The following is a 7,223-nucleotide window of genomic DNA, read 5'->3' as shown; positions in this document are numbered from 1 at the left end:
TGAAATACTGTGTATTAGAGTTTTAATTAATTAAGTTGAAAATGGATGTGGTTTGGTTGCTATAAAATTGTAAAGATAATGTTAATAGTTGGAAAAAATACGAATATTATTAATAATAAGTAAAAATACATTATAATGATCAAAGCAAATATGGATTAGCTTCTATAGCTGGTGTCATGCCAATTTTTTTTTTCATGAAAAATCCACTATTTGTTGATACATTAATTACCATACACTTTTGTATAATATTTTGTTCAAATATGTGAAGGTGTTAATATAACAAATTAAACATACCCACAAAATAAAAATCTGATATTCAAGAAATAAATTAAAAAAATATATATCATAGAAGAAATGGAAAACTCATTTGTACTAGATTAAAGTATCCAAATTATAAAATAAAATCAAGACAAACCAAAAAATTATTTAATATTACATTAATTAATGCCTCAAGACTAGAGTATTTCATCTTTGAGCTTGTTCCTATAAGTTTCTTCTTTTTTTGGAGAGTGGTTTGGTTTTTACAAAAAAACTCTTAAGCACTTTCATCTTTGATATTTTATTTTGTTCTGCTATGTCTTTCTCCTTTAGCACCCACAAATTCTCAGGCCTTGAACTAGAATTAGTTTCCCCATATGTTGTCTTCGTAGCAACTCTCTTTCCGTTGAGATTTGATGACATCACACCAAGGAGACGAACCATAGCTTTTTCCTCTATATCTACATATATAGTATTTCAGGGTAAGAGCTTGAAAAATATACACCAGCTTTATTCAACTTTGTTCTTTTTGAGCTTTCACCACACTTAGAGCTTTGAGAGTTGTAAAAAATAACACCATTTTTGATCATGTCAGAGCTCCCTTCAAGCATTCTCAAGTGTGACTTTACTCTAGTAATCGTCTTATTAGATTTGATACACAACTTTGACAACATCATCTTCAGATTGGCCACTAATTCATTGACACTCCACATCATCTTCTCTCTCTTCCACCTAATAATTCAACACACATTTCAACTTTTATATTTACAATGGTTTTGTTCAATAAAAATTCAACACTCTACCCCACTACTTTTACTTTATATTTTTATTATCTTTTATGATTTTATAGTATAAATTAAAAATAATTCTCAATAAAATTAAATTAAATACTTAAAATTAAAAATATATAGATTTTTCATTTTTCATTTAACTACATTTTTAATTAATAAAAAAAGAAATAGAAATAATTATAATTAAAACAAATAAAATTATAAAAACCCAAAATGCACTACAATAAATGAATCAGCAGACGACACAGCTAAATAAAACACACATAACTTAAAATTTACAATAGACTAAAAACACACACATAATCTTCTAAATTACAAGCAGACGACAAAGCTAAATAAAACACACATAACTTAAAACACACATAATCTTCTATTATTATTTGAGAAGGATACTTAAAAAGGAACGTTTATGTCATGTATTATTAACAACTTTGACATGCTGAGGTGTCAATCTTAGAGAGTTTCTAAGGGATTTTTTAAAATTAGGCTCAAGTTACCAGATTAGTTGCATCATATGTCACTAACATTAATTTAGTTAGAGATTATTTTATATCAATTATATATTCAATACTCAAGCATTTAATTTGTAAAGATATTCTCTCCCTTTCTATTTCTTAGTAATATATTTATAAAAATTTAATACATAATATTACGTATGTTACTAAACATTATATTTTTTTATCTCATTTTCTTTAATCTTAATTTTGTTAAAAAAATTAATCATATTATTTATTAAATTATTAAAAAAATCTAAATTTTTCTATACATATTATAATTCCAATTTTTTATATCAAAGCAAAGTATCTTAGTTTGATGTTAGACCAGTTAGATAGAACATATTAATCCAATTTAGTATATTTATTGTGCCTTTTCATTTATATACAAAAAAATACTATTAAATTAATTATAAAACCAATAATTATCTACCATTTATGCAATTGTATTACAAACTTTAATCATTATTTACAATTACATAATAAGCCCATTTATTTACAATTATAAATATCAGCTAACATTTTTGTAGTTATATTCATATTTATTATATTTATATATTCAAATAAAAGAATTATGGTTAATATTTACTCCGCACATGATACGAGTAATCACCTAGTAAAATTCTTATAAATCACACACAAAGATTGTTAATACCTAAAAAACGTCGACACCCTCCTGATTGGTTAAAATTTGAGAAGCTCGCTTATGATTGGGTACTCATGCTTATATCTCATTGGACGAATTTTTGTTTCGCCGCTCTTGATTGGTTTATCTCTGCTTATTTATGATTGGCCGAATTTTCAATTTTCTCTTATAATTTACTTCTGCCAAAATTACAAGGACAAACTGGAGATTTCCAAGCTCCTTAAAAGGTGAGGGACCCGTGAGAGAGACGCTAGAATAAAGGATAAGATGAGAGAATAAATAATCTCTTAGAGGAGTGTTTCAGGTTATCTCTCCCAAACAGCACGCCAATCTGTTAGAACACATATAATCTCAAAACTACCTGCAGCCCACCACTGACTTTGAAACTCATCAGCTATGTCACCATAGGCAACACAACTTAAATCAACATTTACAAATATTTAAAAATTAGCAGTTATTTTATTATCAACATCAATTACTACGTAAATGTTACTTACTTGGTATCTCTGATAGAGAATTTAATTCGGTTATTAAATCTCTTTGTTTCACCATAATCCGAATATTCTTTGATCCAAATAAGTCTTCCAACGTATTCTACTTCACCAATTAAGTATGTTAATTTAAGTATACATTATATTCATAATGATGAATGAAAACAAATGTCTAAATCATCCTAACCACTATCTTCTGGACTCTCATACAACATCATTTATAAAATAGTATAAGAAAGGTGGTAAAATAGTTCTTTTTTTTTTGGTCGAACTGCTATTTCATTCAATCAAACGTGCAAGTACATCAAAGTTTGCAAAGCTTCTTTCGCAAGCATGTCGGCCTCGGCAACAAGCGATCGAGGGACATAACTGAAAGATATTACAGAGAAAGATAAAGCCAAGAGGCGAATATCGGTAACAATTGCATGAATATCCGTGTGCATCTCCTGAGAGTTGAGGAGATTAACCAGCACTTGGGAGTCAGACAGCACTTGTATTTCGTCGAAACCATGGTCCACACTGATGATCAGAGACTCCCAAATTGCCCACGCTTCTCAGCCAATGCAGAGGTGACAAGACGGCGGGAATGAGAGGATCGCCGCTCAGGCTCCTCCATATTAGCCATAAAGATAATTCCCATACCACAGTTCTTCGATTCCGGATGCCAGGCGGCATCTACCATGCATGAATTCCTTAAAGGCGGTGGGAGAGACGTGATCGGCTGGTGAGGGTTCGACGGTTTTGGGAGGGAGAGTTAGCTTTTGCATCAAGGATGGCTTTTGAGATGACTTATTGTTCTGTGAAATTCCTCTCCGCAAAGATGCGATTATTCCATGCTGTCTATAAGTTCCAGCAAATCCAGACAGGAAGAGATGTCGCAGCGATACCTACTGGGGGGAGACTCACCAGGGAAGGCAGTTGGGCAAGGAAATCAAGCACCAGAGCCGAGTTCCCACTGGAAGGGGATCTGAGCGGGGCTAAATTCCAGACCTGGTGCACGAACTCAGAATCTCATAAGACGTGAGTGATAGTCTCGAGATTACCGCAAATCTTGCATCCATGGTCAACTTCAATCCCACGTCTGACTAGTTGAACTCCTACTGGGAGCACCTCCACCGCTGATCGCCACAGAAACTGCTTTACTTTGGGCGCCGTGTGAAGGTTCCAAATGTTCTTTTGCCAGTTGAAGTCCCTCATTCGCTCCGGGATCGCTTCCACCATTGACATACTATAGCCTGATCTAACGGTATATTTGCCATTTTTCTGCAAGAGCCACACCAATTTATCACTCGGGCGGGAAGAGCTAAGGGGGAGAAGGCGGATGAGATGCTCATACTGGGGAAGAAGCTCTCAGATGAGTTCCCAGTTCCATGTTCGGTGCTCGTTGTCTAAGAGGTCTGAGACCCGCAAGTCCTTGTAAGCCAACGGAGAGGGGGCCAAAAGGGCAGAATGGCATTTCTAAACTGAGCCAGGGGTCAGTCCAAATGTTAACGGATTCACCATCGCCAATCACCCAGCCCATCCCTTTACGACGAACATCTCTTCCCGCCATAATGCCCCGCCAGCCATGAGAAGGGTTCGACATGATGGTGCAATCCATGAACGGTTTGTTGGAGCAGTATTTTCCAAGGAGGACCCTAGCAAAGAGGGTATGGGGATGGGAAATCAGTCGTGCGCCCAGTTTAGCCAGCACGGAGTCATTGAAATTTTTGATATCTCGAAAACCCAATCCTCCTGCATTCTTTGGGGCTGTTAATCTGGTCCAGGAGACCCAAGCCATCTTTCTTATGTCTGCTTTATCATCCCACCAAAATTTCGTAAGTACAGATTGGATTTGCTTGCAAAGCGACTTTGGGAGTTTAAAACACGACATAGTGTATGAAGGCATAGCTGAGAGTACTGACTTTAACAAGACCTGTTTTCCTGCCACTGAAAGGAATCTTGACGTCCAGCTATGTGATCTCTGTCGGATTTATCCACCATACCTGCAAAGATATCTTTCTTTTTTCTCCCAAAATTTTCAGGCAGGCCAAGGTACTTTCCTGCCCTCCTTCGTTGTGGATATTGAGCGTGCATCGAGCTTCAATACGCTGAAATCGCAGTGTTTTTGCAGAGAAAAAGACCAAAGATTTGCCAAAATTGATGCTTTGTCCAGACGCTGCTTCATATTTCTTCAGAATAGATACCAGCTTGTTGCAGCTATTTCGATCTGATTTGTAGAAGAACATAGTGTCATCCCAAACAGAAGATGGTTTATCGGGGGGCTGTTTCTCGATACTCTGATGCCTTCAAGGGACCCATCCTCCTGGCACTGATGGCACAACCCTGCCAGCACCTCAATACAGAGGATAAAGAGATACGGGGAGAGGGGATCCCCCTGCCGAAGACCACGTGATGGTAGAACTGAGTCCTGAGGGCCTCCATTAATGAGGAAAGAGTATGAGACTGTTGTGACGCATTCCATGATCCAGGATATCCATTTATCATGGAAACCTAGTCTGGAGAGGACAGCTCGCAGGAAGTCCCACTCTATCCTATCATATGCCTTACTCATATATGTTTTCACGGCCATGAAACAACGTTTTGTTAGCTGCAGAGGTGTGCAGGTATTGCAGAGTCTCGTGAGTGATCAAGACGTTGTCTGAGATGGCACGCCCTGGCACAAAGGCTGATTGGATTTCCGTAATCAGAAGAGGAAGAATCGGTTGCAGCCGTTTTGTGAGGGTTTTTGCTACAATCTTGTAGTAGACGTTGCATAGCGCAATTGGACAATAATCCGCTACTTTCTTGGGTCCCGAAATCTTAGGGATTAGTCTGACATGAGTCTCGTTTTGGCGAGCCGGGAAGTGGTCTGTGGAGAAGATTCCCTGGATTTCTTTCACAACATCTTGTCCAATAATGGGCCAAAAAGTATGGAAGAAACCAGCAGAAAACCCGTCAGGACCCGGGGCTTTTCTTGGATGAATACTCTTTAAAACCGCATGGATCTCCTCTGCATATGGGATCCTGGTAAGACAGCGGTTCATCTCTTCTGTGACAAGCAGAGATAAGACTTCATCTACTAGAGCTTGGTTTGCAGTCGCCTGAGTCGAGAAGATATTTTGGAAGTAGCTCGAAATAATCCGGGTGAAATCCCTCTCCTCATGGAAAGCTTCACCATGGTCGTCTTCCAGCACCGTAAAACGGTTGCAAAATCTCCTATTTCGGGTAACTGCGTGAAAGTAGCTAGTATTACGATCACCACTATGGAGCCACAGAATTCGGCTGCGTTGCTTCCAAAATAGTTCTTCCTCCTTATAAGCTTTTTCCAGAATGGCTGAGAACTTTCCAATGGTTTCTGGATTAGGAACATCCTTTGAGAGCGCCGCTTCAAGCTCTGTTTGCGTTTCCAGAATGGCCTTGGCGCTGTTCAAATTTTGTTTCTTTGTCCAACGAATAATTTCCTGTCGACAATCAGAAATATTTGCCATAACCGATTGGCGATCACCATTATTCCAGACTCTTCCTATCAGATCCATGATTTCCTATCGTTCGCGAAGTCTATTATCAAAGCAAAAAATGCCTTTTCGCTTGACTCTAGAATCGTCAAAAAAAGTCACCAGAGGTCGGTGATCCGCACCTTTATCTGAGGTATTCAGCTCTTCCTGAGGGAAAGTCTTCCAGGCAGGCATCATTACACATAGATCTATCCAATCTAGCCCTGACAAAGTGGTCATACCTCATGCCCCGCCAAGACAATGGATTACCAGAATGTTTAACGCCCATAATCCATTTTGTGATACAAAGCTGCAGAAGTTGATAAAAGATCCTTCATGCCTCCTAGGGCCTCCTTTTTTCTCTGAGTTGTCAAGGATCTCATTGAAGTCACCAGAGAGCAGCCACGCAGAGCTTCTAGCTGCTCCCAAATCCGAGATTTGGCTCCATACCTCTAGTCGTCTTTGGCTCATCGGATGACCATAGACAAAGGTAAGATGGAATGATTTCGCCTTGTACTTAATCTTGGTATCTATAAAATTTGGAGAGAATGTAAAAATCTCTAAATCGATGTCGTCTTTCCAAAATAGCGCTAAACCGCCACTAAGTCCAATCGGAGGAACCGTAAATTTGTTTTTGTAACCCATCCACTGACATACACTGAAGACAAACTCATCGTGGTTTTTTGTCTCCATGAGAGACGTTATATCCGAGAAGAGAGTGTGTCTAGGCGTCGAACTGTGAAGGAGTTTCTAAGCCCTTGACAGTTCCAAACGGTTGTAGTCATTGAGAAACGGATGGTTTTTGGGAAACCATCGAACCCTTACAAGCTGGTACTATGACCTTAGAAATAGAGTTAACAAGAGACAAATGAGAATCCTCAACACGAGGAACAAAAGAAGAAGACGACGCCTTCAATTTCTTTGATAGTGGTTGGTTGGCTTGAGCCCCTTTGCCACCCTTTTTCTTCGGTGAGAACCTTTTTGATGCCACTTGACACTTCATCATGCTTCCTTTAAGTGGGCTGAGGGGAACCGATTTCCTGGAGGCCGATCTCATAAGGTTTTTT

This window comes from Eutrema salsugineum, unplaced genomic scaffold (assembly GCF_000478725.1).
Source record: "Eutrema salsugineum unplaced genomic scaffold, Eutsalg1_0 scaffold_6, whole genome shotgun sequence".
Classification (NCBI taxonomy): domain Eukaryota; kingdom Viridiplantae; phylum Streptophyta; class Magnoliopsida; order Brassicales; family Brassicaceae; genus Eutrema; species Eutrema salsugineum.
The sequence above is the reverse complement of the archived record's forward strand: the minus strand, read 5'-3'. Positions refer to the sequence as shown.